Source organism: Canis lupus, chromosome 7 (assembly GCF_011100685.1).
Source record: "Canis lupus familiaris isolate Mischka breed German Shepherd chromosome 7, alternate assembly UU_Cfam_GSD_1.0, whole genome shotgun sequence".
Taxonomy (NCBI): Eukaryota; Metazoa; Chordata; class Mammalia; order Carnivora; family Canidae; genus Canis; species Canis lupus.
In genome coordinates, this window is record NC_049228.1 from 20,697,525 (window position 1) to 20,716,221 (window position 18,697).

An 18,697-nucleotide genomic window follows, 5' to 3' on the forward strand; every position below is an offset into this window, starting at 1 on the left:
TTTAGACTGTTTCCATATGTCAGCTTTTGTAAATAATGCTGCAATAAACATAGGGGTATATATACCTTTTTAAATTAACATTTTTTTCTTTTTTGGAAGGTAAATATCCAGTAGTAGAATGAATGGATCATATGGTATTTCTATTTTTAATATTTTAAGGAACTTGCATACTCTTTCCCACATGACTATACCAATTTATAATCCCACCAACAATGCCTGAGCATTGCTTTTTCTCCACATCTTCATCAACACTTGTTATTTTTTTCTCTTTTTTAAAGAAAGATTTTATTTATTTATTGAGAGAGAGAGAACAAGTAGGGGCAGAGGCAGAGGGAAAAGCAGACTTCCCACTGAGCAGGGAGCCGAATGCAGGGCTTGATCCCGGATCCTGAGATCATGACCTGAGCCGAAGGCAGACACTTCACCAACTGAGCCCCACCAGGTGCCCCTATTTCTTGCCTTTTTGATCCTAGCCATTCTGCAGATGTGCTGTGATATCTGATTGTGGTTTTGATTTGCATTTCCTTGATGATGAGTGATGTTGAGCATCTTCTTGCATGTCTGTTTACCATCTGGGTGTCTTCTTCTCTAGTGCCTTTCTTGCGTCCACTTCAGAAGTTTTAAGCTTGCCACAATGCATCCTAATTTCCCTAAGCTCTGTCTCTCTTGACTCTTGGACCCACCCTTCTGTGTATCTGTGTGTGGCTCCGGTCTCTGATCCTGCCTCTGAAGGTGATGAGTCATGGAATCTTGCTCCCTGTCATGGACCTGAGTAAGCTCCTTCTAGGTTTGCCATCACCCACGGTAAAGGGGGACCATCTAGTGAACAGTAACAGTCTCCATGCGTGAACTTGCCATGTTTTCTTTGAGCTTGCTCTTCCCACTGTGTTTCTTGTGCTTTGGAATGGCATCCCCACTCACCCCGTTGTTCAAGCCAGAAAACTGAGGTGATGCTCTTCTCCTGTCCCCTGCTGCTTGGGGGGGGGGTTCCCGTGAGATCACCAAGTATTACAGAGCATTGGGTCTGAGCAGGTGGGTGTAGGAAATGGAGTTCGGGAGAGTGGCTCATTAGCTGTGTCGATACTCAGGGTTCTACAAAGACAAGTCTGTCCATCTGTCTGTATTTATTTATAAAAGATTTTATTTATTTATTCATGAGAAACACACAGAGAGAGGCAGAGACATAGGCGGAGGGAGAAATAGGCTCCTCAAAAGGCCCTGGGATCACGACCTGAGCCGAAGGCAGATGCTCAACCACTGAGCCGCCCAGGCATCTCAACAGGTCTTCAACCTCTAGCTCTAAGTTAGTCCTTTATTTCAACTGGTATGGGGCCCAGAAATCTCCCTATCCTGCCCATTGCCTCATTCCTTTTTCTTTCTTTTTAGGTTCCCCCGCACAAAACACCCCTTCCCTCTTCCCCACCCCACTTCTGCGTCTTCCATTTGGCCAAACACAAGCTTCTGTTAAGAACAAGACAACAGGGACATGTCCGCATGTGCTCTCTTCTCCACTGTTTAAATTGATTCTCTCAAGTGCCGTTAAATCTTTTTTGGCCTTCACAGAGGATTCCAGGAGCAGATGCAACATGGCTCTACATTAGGCAGAACAACATGCATTGTTTTGTTTCAACACACATATATTTTTAAGGATTTGCTTCTTTTCTGCCAACTATCACAAACTGGCAGGATTTTCATTGATTCGACAAAATGTGTTGCAAATTTACTTTGTGCCAGTTAGTGTGCTAGAGGCCAGTGTACAAAAGCAAACAAAACACAGCCCAATCTCAGCCCTCGAGCAAAAGTATGCAGCTCACAGTACAGTGGGATAAGCGTTGAACTGGGGATGGGGACAGCCAAGGGCTAGGGAGACACAGGCACATGACGGACACTCCTCGCCCAGGCTTTGTTTTTTTTTTTTTTTAAGTTTTCTTTTGGAAACTTCCAAACATGTACAAATGTTGAGAGAATGGTACAATGAATCCTGACATATCCATCACTTGGTTTCAATAATTATCAATGTTCTGTTATTCTTTTTTCATTCCTTGCCCCTACTTTTTTTCCCCTGAGTATTTTAAAAACCAATCCAAGATATCATATAATTTCACTTATTTCAGATTTCTCTTTGTTGCTTGAAAGAATGAGGCATTGCCCTTAACCAGACTCAAAGGGGGCTGGAAAGCTTCCTGGAGGTGGTGGCATCAAAACTGAGGCTAGGAGAAAGAAGAGGATTAGCAGTCAGGTCAAAGTGATGGGGGGAGAGATGGGGCAAAGTGGAAGGTTTGAGACCAAAAGAACAGTTTAGGCAGAGGTCAAAGGTAAAGGGGATATGGCCTGTTTAGTACCTTGTCACTCATCTATGGTCTGTCAACCAGCAGAGTTGGCACAACCTGAGAACTTGTTAGCCCCACCTCAGGCCTAGTGAATCAGAATCTGCATTTTAATAAAAATCTCCAGGTGAGGGCACCTGGGTGGCTCAGTGGTTAAATGTCTGCCTTTGACTCCGGTTATGATCCTGGGGTCCTGGGATCAAGTCCTACATCAGGATCCCTGTGGGGAGCCTGCTTCTCCCTCTGCCTCTCTGTGTCTCTTATGAATAAATAAAAATAAGATCTTAAAAAAAAATCTCCAAATGTTTGCACATCCAGGTCTGAGAGGTGCTGGGTTATAAAGCTGCTGAGGGCCCTTGCCACAGGAGAGAAGGGTGGAATGCTGTGGCCAGAGTAAGGGGCAGTGTGAGTTGTGAAGATAAATGCTCAAGCTTTACCCTGACACTAGGGAAGAGCTGCCAACCATTTTGAGCAGGAAGTGGTATGATCAGATGTGCCTTTTAGACAGCAACTCTGTTGCAATGGGGAGAGTGGATTTTTTTTTTTTTAGTTTGAATTTTAGTTCTAGTTAGTTAGCATACAGTTTACTATTAGTTCCAGGTGTCCAATATAGTGATTCAATACTTGCATACATCACTGGGTGCTCATCACAAGTGCACTCCCTCATCATCTTCACCTATGGTAACCATGTTTGTTTTCTATAGTAAAGAGTCTGTTTCTGGATTTCTTTCTTTTTCCCCACTTTTTAAAAAAAATATTTATTAGAGAGAGAGAGAGAGCACATCAGCATGGGGAGGGGCAGAGAGAGAGAGAGAGAGACAAGCAGACACCCTGCTGAGTGTGGAGCTGGACACAGGGCTCATCCTATGACCCTGAGATCATGACCTGAGCTGAAATCACGAGTTGGATGCTTAACCACTTGAGCCACTTGGGAACCCCTATTTTGTTTCCTAAATTCCACATGAGTGAAATCATATGGTATTTATCTTTCTCTGATTGACTTATTTTGCTTAGCATAATACCTCTAGCTCCATCCATGTCATTGCAAATGGCCAGATTTCATTCTTTTTTTATGGCTGGAGAAAGTGGATCGAGTGGGGGAGGCAGAAACCCTAGACACAAGTTAGGCTTTTGTTCCCTTAGAAGCTACAGGGTGGAGAGGGACTGGGCGTGGACCCAGGAGCCCAACAGTCTTGCCTGTGCTATATTTTGATTGTGTTGTTCAAATCCCAGTGTGGCTGCTTACAGAGTGGTTTTGACTTGAGACATGGTATTTGACTTTTCTGAGCCTCTCCTTTCTCGGCTGTCCCAAGCATGGCACTTTCTATTTATGGGTCCTTGACTGCAGTGTGTCAATGAAGAAAGAATGTCTAGAAACAGAACCTGTTTTTGCTATATTAGGAAAGCAAATGGAATCAGAAATGCTACAATCGCCAGGTTCTATTCCCATGAGTCCTCCTAGCTCAGACTGCAGCATCCAGGCCCTTTGCCACCTGGAACCTTCGCTGAGAGGCAGCTCACTGGTCAGCCCTCCATGCATGTTCCCCATTCCTGCCTGCCTGCCTCTGCTCAGGCCAGTCCCCTCACCTAGGAGGCAGGTGTGCTTGTGTCTGTGGATTCCACATCACTAAGTGAGCATTCGCCGCTATGTTTGTACTCTGTGCTTTGGGGCCTGAGCATGAGTGAGATAGAGGACTCTGCTCCCCTTCCCCCTGCCAAAATCCTCCCTGTTCTTTGGGCTTATCACACCCCCTCTGTGGCTCACTCCTCCTTACCCCCATGCTGAGCTCAGGTGGTCTATGGAGCCACAGCCCCAAATAGCACAAAGTTGAGAGTGCCTCACAGGGACCTGTCATCAGAGGAGAGCGGTTAGTAGGTCCTGAGGAGGCCACATCCCTCCTTGGGGGTTCTGTGCTGTGATTAGCGCCAGAGTTGGGCTGATCAGGGAGGGCGTGAAGGGGTCCCTGCTGAGGTCAAAGGGCCAGGGGACCACATTGCTGCCCACTCTCCCCGTGGGTTCTCATTGGTGTTGCACCCCCACAAGTGGCCACACGGGGTCAGTGTGCTTTCATGCTTGGGTTGGCGCGACTGGTCCGGACTTGGGGAACCCTACTGCTCTCTCTGCAGACTGCAGAATTCTGGCTGAAGGAGAAAATGTCCCTGAGGATGGAAGCAATGTGGCCCTTTAGGGAAGAGGGAGCCCATGGTCTGGGTGAGGAGGAAGAGCAGCAGATATTTCCACAGTCACGGTTTCGCTGAGAGGCAACGTGGGGCCCTGCCCAGCTGCTGTGCACAAGCTGACTCGGTGCTAATTTACAAACAGTAGGCGCTCATTTGGACTGATGTAGGGTAGGCAGGAAGATCTATCAGAGCAGGGACGACGTCTGAATTATGTGAATTTGGGAAGAGAGGGTGTCATACTCCCAGGAACATCTGGCGGTTCCAATCAGCTGTAGACCACCTCTGCTGGTCCTGTTTTCAATAACTATGGGACACTCGGGCTAGGCTACAAGGCCCAGGAGGCTCACCCTACACCAGGAAAGTGGCCAACCACCCTTCTCAGAGGGCTTTGTGGGAGGAAAGCCCCCAGAGCTCGAATCCAGCAAATGCATGTCTCACCAGCTCATGTACCCCCACTCCTTAGAGCAACTAGGGGTTCCTTGGCTTCAGCCTGTTGATGGCTCCCAGGGCCTAAGGGATGAAGGCCAGGATGGAGACTCTGAGGAGGAGTGGAGTGGGCTAGGGCTCCCAGGGAACTCTGAGGGCCAGGACTGGCTGGTATAAACCCCTGCGCCCCAAACCTAGGCCCAGGCCCAGATCTAGGCTTTATGTGGCCTGAAGCTTATACTTCCAGGTGGAAGGCCAAGCAGATCTGAGTGCCCAGCCTCTCTGGGGCCTTCCCCTTCCTTCATCTAACCATACGGCCCTTCTAGGCTTTCCACAGATTTGACAGCTGGAGACCACAGACATGGGAAATAAAGAGAATTCTTTGAACGTGCCTTTCCCTTCCTCCCATTGGGGGCCCTGGAGACACAAAGTCACATGCAGGTGTTATGGTGTACCCTCAGCTATGACCAGAGTCCGAGGTCAGTAATTGTATCTCCAAGGAAAACAGATTTAGGATCTCCTGGGAGCTTTTCTCTCTGGAATTAGGGTTGAAGCTCTGGCTGGAGAAATGGGGTAGAGGCTGGGGCAACTGGCGGCCAAGGCTGGGGTCATGGCCACCTCCCCACTTGGCTCCACCAGACCCCATCCTGAGCTGGTCCCTGGATGACACCATACTTCCTGAGGGCAGAAGCTGTGTCTCCTGCACCTAGCAGAGTTCTTGGTACATAGTTGGTGCTCAATGAATGCTGAATTGAAAGGGTGGAACGGGGCTGGGGGATCTGACTGCTCCCAGGTGGTGGCCCCTAAGGGAACAAGAAAGACTGCATTGGGTGTGAGGGGCCCCAAGTCTGTGGAGGCCAGGGGACTGCCAGGAAGAGGCAGCAACTAGGTAAGCAAGCAGGCCAAACCCTCCCACGTCTCCTCCCTTGGAGGGGGGGCTCTGCTTTGTGATGTTATTTTGTTTAGCAAGATTGTTCCTTTAGAAATCAGGCAAAGACCAACTCACAGCCAGGCATTTTTTATGCAGGGATTTCTTCTGAGCACTTCTTGGGAAATCAGCATGTGTTTTCCAAACCATGAATCCTGAGAAAAATCAATTGGGAAAACAGGAAAAATACTATCATTCTCCTGTGAGAACTGAAGCTTAATCAACAGAGATGTGATGGGTTTGAAGGATTCCACTGACGTCAAGTGAAACCAGGAGCGGAAAGCACTAATAATGCCAATTGAAGGTTAAGGTTGACATTTTGGAGGACAGGAACAGGAACACATGGGAGAGATGTGCTCATCATATAATCGGTCTTGCTTGCAGCTCTTATAATATTGTGTGTGTGTGTGTGTGTGTGTGTGTGTGGCCCTGTTCTGGTACTGAGCAGTATTGCAAACAAAATAAATATTAATAGGTTTACACACTCAGTATATCTTTTAGAAATCTTATGAGTGGAGTCCCAAGGGGGAAAAAATATTTGAAAGCAAAATAAATCAATGTGTGGTAAATTTCCACACATGATTGTATAGTGTTATTCTCTTTGCTAAAAGATCTGAATGTCGCATATCCAAATACTACCTGACAAGGTGCACTGGTGTTTTCCAGTGTTTGAATCTCTATTGTAGGCAGTCGTGCTTTGTGAATACCACTAACCTTAGCATTTTTTTTAAAGATTTTATTTATTTATTCATGAGAGACACACAGAGAGAGAGAGAGAGAAATAGAGAGGCAGAGACACAGACACAGACAAAGGGAGAAGTAGGCTCCATGCAGGGAGCCTGATGTGGGACTCGATCCAGGGATTCCAGGATCACACCCTGGGCTGAAGGCAGGCGCTTAACCACTGAGCCACCCCAGTGTCCCTAACCTTAGCATTTTTATACATTAAACAAAAATTTTAAGATATACTTGTCAGTAAAGAATATGAAGAATGTTGGAGGCTTTTTAAAAAAGACTTTTTAAAAAAAGGTTTTATTTATTTATTCATGAGAGACACAGAGAGAGGCAGAGACATAAGCAGAGGGAGAAGCAGGCTCCCTGCAGGAAGCCTGATGTGGGACTCCATCCAGGGACTCCAGGATCACAAGCTGAGCTGAAGGCAGACACTCAACTGCTGAGCCACCCAGGTGTCCCTTTTTTAAAGATTTTATTTATTTATTTGAGAGAGGAAGCGAGCATGAGCAGGGGAGAGGGAAAGAGGGAGAAGGAAAAGCAGACTCCCCACTGAGCAGGGACCCTAAGAACATGACCTGAGCCAAAGGCAGATGCTTAACTGACTGAGCTTAACCGACCAAATCACCCAGGCACCCCTGTTGGAGGTGTTTTAAGAATAACTGGGATTTGGGGAACTTTTAAGAATTCCCAGGGATTCCAATTTTTTTAAAAGATTTTATTTATTTATTCATGAGAGACACAGAGAAAGAGAGAGAGAGAGAGAGAGAGGCAGAGACACAGGCAGAGGGAGAAGCAGGTCCCATGCCAGGAGCCCGAGTTGGGACTCGATCCTGGGACTCCAGGATCATGCTCTGGGCTGAAGGCAGGCACTCAACCACTGAGCCACCCAGGCGTCCCTGGATTCCAATTTCTTATTCATGAATTCTGATGTTAAACATCTGTTCAAAAGTTTAGAAACTCTATTCCAGCCTCAGTGAGGATCCAATTTCAAGTTAGGGGATTAAGAGGGTCAAATTTTGGGGGCTTGGACACTGGTTGGGGGGAACTGTTAGGTTTATATCCATATCCCTTTGGTCCATATCACTCCTGGGGGAAATCTCAGCCCTGAGGGCATTATATGTATTTGGGTTGGTGGGTTGCAGTGACATCACACTGGTGGAACAACCATGACAGGCAACCATTCACCCCCTGTCTCCTTACCAATGACCCCCACGTTCCCCACTGTTCCCGGCCCTGCGGAGGGCAGTACTCATCTTCTCCCTGGGGAAATAAAATTCCTTGTGTCCTGCCCAGGTCAGAGCTTTGGAAGTCAGTACAGGAATCTTTAACTTGGCTTCCTGTGTGGAAAGAGCTCTGGGTCTGATTCAAAATCCCAGATTTGAGTCCAGCATCTGTCAGTGACAAGCTTTATCTCATTGACCTCTAACTGGTCTGTTTCCATGAATATTCCACCAGGCTCTGAGGCTGGGGTGGGGTACCAAAAAACAAACAAACAACCTGGTTAAATAAATAGATAAGGGTGGCCACCTGGGTGGCTCAGTGGTTGAGCATCTGCCTTCTGCTCAGGACGTGATCCCAGGGTCCCAGCATCAAGTCCCACATCGGGCTCCCAGCATGGAGCCTGCTTCTCCCTCTTCCTGTGTCTCTGCCTCTCTCTCATGAATAAATAAATAAAATCTTTAAAAAAATAAATATATAAGAGAAATAAGTCATCAGAGAAGGACAACTATCATATTATCTCACTCATACGTGGAACATAAGAAACAAAACAGATGAACATAGGGGAATGTAAGGAAAAATAAAATAAGATGAAAATAGAGAGGGAGACAAACCATAAGAGACTCATAACTATAGGAAACATACTATAGGAGGGTTGCAGGAGGGGTGGTTGGTGGGGGGACGGGGTAATGGGGTGATAGGCATTAAGGAGGGCATGTGATGTAATGAGGACTGGGTGTTATGTAAGACTGATGAATGACTGAACTCTACCTCTGAAACCAATAATACATTATAGATTAATCAGTTGAATTTGAGTAAAAAAATACAAAACAGATGAACAAATGAATGGGTAGTTGAGAAGGCATTTGGGAAGGGACTGGCACCTAATAGGCACAATCTCTGTATATCACAAAAGGAAAATGAAAACTTTCACTTAACCAAATGGATTGAGAGCATCTGTACATCTCTCTTCCTTCCCCATGGTGCATTTAAGAAGTTTTATAAAGAAATATGAACAATGCACAATCCCAAGGACAAAGATAAGAGAAGTCAACAGCTGCTTCACAGACTGAATCATTGGAACTGGCCTGTCAGGGCCAAGGAGGCTGCAGTGGGCATTGGCTTCCTCAGAAGGTCAGGCCAGAGGGGGCACAGAGGACACAGGGGGCAGTAAGAACTCATCTTTCTTTCTTCCTCTCACCTTGGGGGAGACAGGAGGTTCACTCTCTGTGGAGACAGATGAGACAGATTCAGGTTCCAGGTCACCAGACCCAGCAGATGGGGGAGAAAGGTGCATGCTGAAGTCAGGACAATGGAGTGTAAGTACCCAGCCTGTGCCCTGGGACCTCGGGGACCCTTTCTCACTCTGATCTGAGTGCTGGCTGCTACCTTCCAGGTGGGCAGTTGGAGGATTCTTCTCTGGAACCACTGACCAGCCTGAGAGACAAGACCTACCATTACTGAAATTTGGGTCCTTCCATCAAAATATGCAAGTCTCACACACGTCCTTCTGTAAAGAAGTCAGCAGTTCCCATGCCCTGTCCCCACACTCAGAGATGCCCTATACAACCAGCCACAGATAGCCCGGGGTCATCAAGGCAGGAGAAAATTGTGTAAGCCAAACACACCCCAACTTGCTTGTGTTCAACTTGTAGGGAAAATGCTGAGAAAACACTCTATTTAAAAACCACCATCCCTCTAGAGCAGAAGAGAACAAGTAGAATTATTCTAATCTGCTAGGAGTCTGCTGAGTTTTGAAAATCTTGTTTTTTTATGAAAAACATCTTACATCAGCTTTGAATTGTGAAAATTACTGAAAGGGAATCTCCTATAAAATGAAGGCGGGAGGCCAGAAGGGGGAGCTCTCTCACCCTACAACTCCTCATCACTTGCAGACCCAAATGGAAGAGAGGTGCCTTATAAAGTGATACTCCTTAAGCTGCTACTTTACTACCCTGGCAGGAGGAAGTTTTTCTCCTCCCCTGGCAACAGCCCAGCCAATGAGAGACTTACAACCCAGCCAATGAGAGGTCAGGGTCCTTTCAGGTCCTAAGCGCTCCAATGGATTTTCCTTTCAAGGGTTCTCACACCTTCCCTCTTTCCTCTATGAAAGAGCAGCTTTCTTTGTTCCCTGGACTTGCCTCTGGTTTGGCTGTAGCTTGCTTGTCCCAAATGGCAACTCTGGTATTCCTGAACAGACCCATTTTGTTGTTAAAAGAACGGACAGTTTTAAGATTAATAGCCCTTGGTGATCAGAAGTGGGATCCAGAGAAGATTCCCCTCCCCACCCCCCAACCAACAACTCCAAGGCTGGTGAACAAACAGGGACTTGTACCTACACAACCAGTTGAGCTCACTGCATCCTGCCATCCCTGGAGTCTGAAGGTAAGTTTTCTTCTGGTTTATAAACTCTACTTTCTTTGTGTTTTGAGCTCTCCAGGCTTTATTCAGAATCTGTCTCAGGTCCTGTCCTTTCTGAGAGGTCTCATTTGGCCTTTGGTCTGATTCCTTTTGGAACCAGGCTGTTCCTGTTGAAACTGTACTGTTGAGGAATTTCTCTTTTTTCAGTCTAGAGAAAAGTCTCTAAGAAAGAGGATACCAGTCATCAAAATGCTTTGAGAGTGTCTCCTTTCCTGCTTTCTGGGTTCCTCCGTGGCTTTATGGGTCAAAACTGTGGTCCCTCCTCAAGTACATTACTAACTAAATGGACCAAATAAATCAACAGTAGTTTAGCATTTCAATGGCCATTATGGGGAACTTCTGATCTCCTTGAATTTTACTCAAAATTAAATTAGAAAGCCACGGCTCCAAAAACTAAAAAATTGTGTGGGATGTTTATTTTAATTGATACCTTGAGGCTTCCAAACATTTTCAGGATTTTAAGTTGGCTTCTTTGCAAAATACTGCTTCTAACTTGACTGAGACAAATAAACAATGAAAGAAGTCAAAATGGCTTCTGAGGCCTCTTCCATCCCCTGCCCTCCAAAGTTGGTCAAGTCTGCAGGTGTACAGCTGCCTTGTGCTCAGCTCCACCCCAGGCACTGTTTTCCTCTATTCCCTCTGCGCCTTCCCTGTCCCCTCCCAACCCTCTGCTCCTTCAGTCTCATCTTTTCACCCAATTTCCCTTTTTCTCTGAACCTCTCCCCAACGCCCTCTTCTCCTGTATCTATTAAAGCCTGCCTTTTTAAAGTTTAGTCTTTAGGGTGCCTGGGTGGTTCAGTTGGTTAAACATCCTTGGTCTCAGCTCAGGTCTTGATCTCAGGGTCATGAGTTCAAACCCCGTGTTGGGCTCCACGCTGTGTGTGGAGCCTACTTTAAAAAAAATTTTTTTTTTAAATAAAATCTTCTGGGGCATCTGGGTGGCTCAGTGGTTGAGCATCTACCTTTGGGTCATGCCATGATCCCAGGGTCCTGGAATCAAGTCCCACATCAGGCTCCCCATAGGGACCTTGCTTCTCCCTCTGCCTGTGTCTCTGCCTCTCTCTGTGTCTCTCATGAGTAAATAAAATAAAATCTTTAAAAAAAAGAAAGTCTTCTGAGGATCCAAATAAACTCCACATTCCTTCTGTTCCCTGGATTAAGGATGAATTTTGAGCCACAGTTTCCTAAAGTAACTCCCATAGGTTTGCTGAAGAATTTAACTTAGTTATTTAAACAACCCAGTTTCTCAGATTTATATCAATTAATCCACATGACTCTTGGTGGATTAATTGGGCAGGCCAAGCACTGAATGAAAATAGCCTGATGGGAACATCCGGAAAGGGATGTAGAGATACAGGCCCCTAACTTTCAGCAAGATGGTAGAACACTTGTTGGAAATCTCCACTGAGCAATTGCAGTAGCTTTTCCTAAGCCTGTTGACTGGAACAGAATTTAGGCTTGCACACAAAAGCCCGATGAACCTGTTTGTGGCTAATATTATTACCTCCAAATTGTCTTCAAAGAAAATTCTGGTCTTCCTTTAAATATTGAATTAGCCTGGGTAGCCCTTAACTCTGTTTATTAAATGACTGAATCGGGATCTTTCTCTTTTAGTTAAAAGGAAACCACAATGGAATAGGAAACTATGTTCACTCCAGATTTAATTAATTGGGCAAGCCAGCTCTTTGGCACCCTAGATGAGTCACCTAAAAGAGAGATGGCTAACATTTTCAACTTTCAACTTGGCAAATAAAGGTCCCTAAAGAAAACCAAGAGTTTCTGCTATTATTGCAGAGAGCCAGGACATTGGGGGGGAAATAGCATTATGAATTTAAGTACTCAGGCACCTTCAACCCTCCAGCCAGCTTCCCCAACGTCCTCCTGATTCCCAGTGATGGGGAACTACAGGGGATCCTCCCAATCTTCCGTCTTAATTGGCTCAGAGAAACCGCTCTGCAGGCTGGGAATGAATCTCTCTCTCCCCTCAGGGACACCAGAGCTACACTCTTGGTCCTCAGCCCTCCGGAAGTATTACAACAGTTCAAGAAGTGGGGGTCTCTAACAAGCCTCCACAGATTCCTGCCTCTAAACCTCTTCCCTTTTGTCAAGGCCCTTTGAGAGATATATGCCCCTTTTCCCTTACTTCCTCCATCCCTATTCATTTATTGTGCCGAGATTTCTTAGAAGAGTGGCATGCTGGGGTTCTTCTCCCAAAGGGGAGAAGATTCTAGAATGTGATGGTAATCAAAATAGACAAGCAGGTGAGTGAAATGACATCCTTCCTTTGCTCTGGCTCTGATGGCACTATAGCCACCCTGAGGACACTGATTATTTGTTCCTGTTGGACCAGCTGCCATTGTCTTTGTGAGCAGAATCTCCAACTGCTATTGGCCAAATCCACAGGGTGTCACTCATCAAGATTCAAATAGATCCCTCAAAACCTCCCCCCAGAACTAATCAATTTCCTGTAAATAAAGAAACCCTTCAAGACATCAAGCCCATAAGAGAAGATTACAAGGCGTGGGGCCTCATTAACCCTGCATTAGTCCTTGTAATACCTCTGTTCTACCCAGGAGAAACCCAATGGCCAAGGATGGAGGCTTGTCCACTGACAATAAACAGTGCTGTCATCCCTCTGCACCCCGTTGCTCCTAACCCCTGTGTGCTACTGACATCCATTCTCACTGGAAGCAATCTATGCTCTTCATTTTGACTATTCGGTTGCTAAGGGTAATGAATATCTTCTTCCCTTCACTTGGGAAGAGCAGAAACATACCTGGACTGTCATGCCCCAGGATTACACAGAGTCCTCCTCATTTTTCACAAACCTTAAAGGCTGAACCGGATGATAGAAAGTTCTCTGTGTGGGATCCCTGGGTGGCGCAGTGGTTTAGCGCCTGCCTTTGGCCCAGGGCGCGATCCTGGAGACCCGGGATCAAGTCCCACGTCGGGCTCCTGGTGCATGGAGCCTGCTTCTCCCTCTGCCTATGTCTCTGCTTCTCTCTCTCTCTCTCTCTCTCTCTCTCTTTCTGTGACTATCATAAATAAATAAAAATTAAAAAAAAAAGTTCTCTGTGGGTTCTACTTTGTTAGAATATGTAGATGAATCGCTTCTCTGTTCCCCTTCTCAAACCTCTTTACAGATGACAGCATCTACCTATTAAAACTTACTTTTGGCCCTAAAGGGACATAACGTCTCCAAAGAAAAAAATTGCAGTTTGCTCAAATGAAGGTTCAGTCCTTAGGGCATTGGATCTGGGAACAAGGACTACATTTAGATTCAGATGAAACCCCCTTCACAACTGCTTAAGGCTGACAGGTCAGCATTTGACCCCATCATAATTTATAGGAAGCTTCTTTATAACCAATGCAAATTTTTTTGTGGTTTACTGATGATTCTTTTTCTTTTCTTTTCTTTTCTTTTCTTTTCTTTTCTTTTTTTTTAAGATTTATGTATTTATTTGACAGAGGTGAGCATGAGTGGGGGGTGGGGCAGAGGGAGAGAAGTCCTTAAGCAGACTCTCCACTGAACACAGAGCCCAACTTGGGGCTCAATCTCACAACTCTGAGATCATGACCTAAGCTGAAATCAAGAGTTGGACACCCAACCAACCGAGCCATCCAGGAGCCCCAACTGATGGTACAAAAATGGTAAATATTGTGCTAGATGCCACTGCAACTCCTTTTGAAGTCATTGAGACGGCACCTTTACCGTTGGCTACTTCAGCTCCAATAGGCCGAGTTAATATGCCCTTTCCTAAACTCTGTACCTTAACCAAAGGTAAAAATCACAGACATTTATTCTGATAGTCAGTATGCCTTTGGGGTAGCTCATGACTTTGGAATATTATGGAAAACAACAAGAAATCCTTACCTCCAATGGGGATAAAATTTAAAATGGCTCCTATGTTCAAAATTTATTAGATGCCATACTTTTGCCAGCTGTTCTCCTCTATTATTAAGGTTCCTGTGCATCTCAGACTTGTCTCGCTGGAGGCCAAAGGAAATCACCTTCCTGATATTTCTGTAAAAAAACACTGCTCTCGAGGGAACCAATAGCCAAACCTGTCATTGTGTCCCAAAGGGGTGTTCTACCAAAAAATAACTTGGGAAAATTGAACAGAGACACCCAACAATTGGCCCCATAAAAGGAAAGAGAATATTGGAAATCTAATAATTGTTTGTTTAATAAAAAGAGAACTCTGGTTTAGACCAAACAACAATCTGACCCTACCAAAATTCTAAAATTCCCACTACTTACCAGTGTACATGCAATAAACCATTGGTCTACTGACAAAATGGTAAGTGTTCATGAACCAGTATTGGTGGGAAATAATCATAGGCTGCAAAATCATCTACCTTGCTTGTCCTGCCTGTCCAAAGTATAATCCAGGAAAACATGTCCACACAAATAGATTTCCTACAGCTTCCCTGTCTCATGAATATAAATATATTTTAGTCATGGTTTGTCTATTTTCTCACTGGGCCAAGATTTTTCTCCTAGAAATAGGCCAATGCTTCTTCTGTGGCTAAAATTCCATTAGAAAAGATTATCTTTAACTTTGGTCACCTCTTGAACTTCGTAGTGATTGGGGAACCTATTTTACCAGTCAAGTGCTTTGAAAAGTCTGTGCTGTTTGGCTTGGCTTTGCAACATTTTCATTGTGGACATCATCCTTGATCCTCAGGGTTAGTTGAGCACACTAATGGCAGTATTAAGACTTAGTGGAAAAATTTGTAGAGACTTGCCAAATACCTTGGCCAAAAGCCTTACTTCTTCTAAATCTCAGATCCACCCCCTTTGGAACTTCGCTATACTGTCACACTCTTAGAGAGTCACAGGACATCCAATGCACTTGGCCTCTGCCTCCTTTGATCCACAGTTGATAAAAGGAGATATGCTTAGTATTGTAAAGGCCTGATTGCTTCTATCAGAAATAACCAGGCTTTGATAGAGCAATCTTTTCACAGTGTAATTCTGGGAGGCAAAGACCCTACAAATCACACTTTGCAACCTGGAGATACTGTCTATTGGAAAACATACCTCCAGAAAGACTCCTTTCAACCTCGCTAGAAAGGCCTTGTCAATTCTGTTGACCAGCCATTCTGCCAAACTCCAGCGAAGAGACTCTTGGACTCATGTGACATATCAAAAGGAAGCACCAAACTAGACTGGACCTGCACACCCATCTGGTGACCTGAAAGGAAAGACTTCTTGGAATTGGAGTGGATGACATGTGTCAAGACAACTTTCACAAGATGTTCGGATGAGGCTTAACGTTTTCTTACTCTTTGCTTCTTTGATCCTTTTTATGAAAAGAAAATTACCTTGCCCATACTTCCCAAACCCTTGTGAAAGGCGGGGGGTGGGTGGGACTTCTTATTTGGATTATGGCCTTTTGGAAACAGTATCATCATGATCCTGTAAACTTTTGCAAGGGTTAGACGGTTCAGAACTCATAAAAGCCTTTCCTTCATCTGAACTGACTTTGGATTCTTATTCAAATTCATGGTTTCTGAATTTGCAACGAGATAGGTGGTATTATTGATAACATATATTTTCTAAACAATACTGTTTTAAAACATCTTTTAAGTTTGGCTGTTTTGCAAAAAGTTCATGTCTATAATTGTGCTGTATCTTCTCAAATGCACTTGATTAATTCTCTCACTATTCTGCTTTGATGGCCACTTTAAGTGGGGATTCCTGGAGGCATATGTGATTCTGGGTTTGTACCCATAAGGAGAAATTTCCTCCCTGAAGTCAGAATAAATGCCAGGAAATATTTCAGTTGATTATTTTAGACCTAGGGTCCTGGTTTAGAGACACCATTCAGTTTGGAATTGTCATGTGATTTCTTTTGTCTTATATAACCATTTTAAGTTTTGCATTTTGTTACCTGTCAAACTTTTATAAAAATGATGTGCCCAGTAAAGAGATGATCTTTAACGCTTACCATCTTGATAAATATGGACTATAGGTGGGAAGTACCTGAGAGTTCTCCCTCCTAACATTCTTTGTTTCTCAAATTTGGCCTTAAGTGATTTCCAACTACCATGCACTTGACATGACAACCAGAAAAGGTCCTTCCTGGGACTGAGGGACAAAGCCACTAAATATGGAGAAACCCTACTCTTGATCAGTGATGCTTTCAAACAAATTCATATTTCCCCCTTTTGATCAAGATCTTTCATTTGAGAATGAAATGAAACCTCATTAATGGGACACCTGGGTGGCTGAGTTGGTTAAGCATCCAGCTCTCGATTTCAGCTCAGGTCATGATCTCAGAGTTGTGAGATTGAGCCCTGTGTCGGGCTCTGCTGGGTGTAGAGCCTGCTTGACATTCTCTCTCTCTCTCTCTCCTTCTGCTCCTTCCCCCACTCTCTCTCTCTCTCTCTCTCAAATAAATAAACACATCTTAAATAAAAAGACAATATATAATGGAGTCAGGAGGCCAGAAAGAGGAGCTCACACACCCTACCACTTGTCATTAGTTACAGATCCAATAAGAAGAGAGGTGCCTTAAGATATCTACAGAAGATACTGCTTGACTGCCCCAGAAGAAAGGCTTTCCTCTACCCTAGCAACAGCCCAGCCAGTGAGAAGCCACCACACTTTAAACTCCCATTTTACACCAATGGGCTTTCCCTTTATAACAGCCCTCCCAAAATCCCTCTTCCCTCTAAGAAAAAACATTTGTCTCCTTTGTTCTCCCGACTTGCCTATTTATTAGCTGTAGCTTGTTTGTCCTGAATTACAATTCTCTGCTATTCCTAAATAGGCCCATTTTTGCTGTTAAAATAGCTGACAGTTTTATTTTTAAGGTTAAGGAATCATTAATATTATTCACATAGCCATAGATTTATGATTATTGTAATTATCTAAGAAAGTTTCACAAATCTGGTGACTGGTTCAAGATTAGGAAGTGTTTTCTATGCATTTCTTTTTTTAAAAAATATTTTATTTATTTGAGAGAGAGTAAGAGAGCACAAGCAGAGGGAAGCGGCAGGCAGAGGGAGAGGGAGAAGTAGGCTCCTCACTGAGGAGGGAGTCGGACATGGAGCTCCATCCCAGGATCTCGGAATCATGACCTGAGCTGAAGGCAGATGCTTAACTGACTGAGTCATCCAAAGGTCCCCTTTTTCTTAAAAAGATTTTTTTCTATGCATTTCTTATATTAAAAATAAGTTTTAATGCAAACACATTTTATTTATTTTTTTTATTCCTTGGATGTCAGGAATTTTTAAGAACAGAAAATACAGTATATAGAAAAATGCAATCTAATTTGGGATCGTAAATTTTATACTAGTGACTTTACCTAGCAAAGCATTTTGTTGAAAAGAACTTGATTTTTTTTTAAAGAGGGGAGCTTAAATATTTTTTATTATATTTTATTTCTAAGAGAAGGCTTATTTCTGTTTTTTTTTTCACTTAGGTATTTTTCATCTATACCAGACAACCTCAAACATTAAAGACTGAGCCAAAACAAGCCCCCTCCCTCCCAAAAAAAGAAGAATTCAGGAAACAAAGATGCAAAAGATGTAAGGTACAAAAGAAAAAAAAACAATTATAGTAATTTTTAGAAAGATTAAGATCAAAAGGAACACCCAGAGAACAAGAAATAGCTCTTGGAAAATACAATGGTTAAAATAAATTTAGTAGGAGGGATGGAGGATAAATTCATGAAAATCTCTTGAAAAGTAGAACAAAAAGACAGAGAGCTGGAAAATAAGAAGGTCAAATATACTAAAGAAGTTTCAGTGGGAGAGCCCAAAGAAAATTGAGAGGATAGTATCAATAAACAAATACAAGAAACATTTTCAGCGCTGGGGCTGTAAATTACCTGTTTGAAAGGATCCAGTGTATCAGAAAGAAGAATGAAAATAGACCTACAGCAAGGTACTCAGTCTTGCATTGTCAAAATGTCAAAACTGGGGAGATGATACCATCAGTGTATGCAGCAGAGGAATAAAGTCACATACAAATACCAGCAATGAACAAGGGGATGAAGTTTCTCACCAGCCCCACTGGGAACTGGAGGACAGGGAATCGTACCTCCAAAATAATGGGAGAAATGACTTCCAAACTCAAATTCTATTTCTAGCCAAACTCTCAATCTTGGGAGGACAGATTAAATGGGCATTTTAAGGCATGCATGATTCAAAACGATTTACCTTTCTTTTATTTTTTTAAGATTTTATTTATTTATTTGAGACAGAGAGAGAGAGAGAACAGAAGGAGGGAGGAGGGTCAGAGGGAAAGGGAGAAGCAGGTTCCCTGCTGGGGAGGCTGCGGGCCTCCATCCCAGGACCCCGGGATCATGACCTGAACCAAAGGCAGACACTTAACCGACTGAGCCACCCAGGTGCCCTGACGCTTTACCTTTCACGCACCCTTTTCTTAAGAAGCTACTGGAGCAGGAGCTCCCCACCAGAATGGGGGGGTGAACTGAGAGGGAGAAAG

General features: G+C 44.2%; 1 long non-coding RNA gene across 1 annotated transcript; it reads left to right on the plus strand.

The window, feature by feature from the left end:
- Positions 1-9,812: 9,812 nt before the first annotated feature.
- Positions 9,813-18,232, plus strand: LOC111096648. The gene is made up of 2 exons (XR_005362029.1): positions 9,813-10,200; positions 17,670-18,232. It is a non-coding gene; the product is annotated as an uncharacterized LOC111096648 (long non-coding RNA).
- Positions 18,233-18,697: the final 465 nt, after the last annotated feature.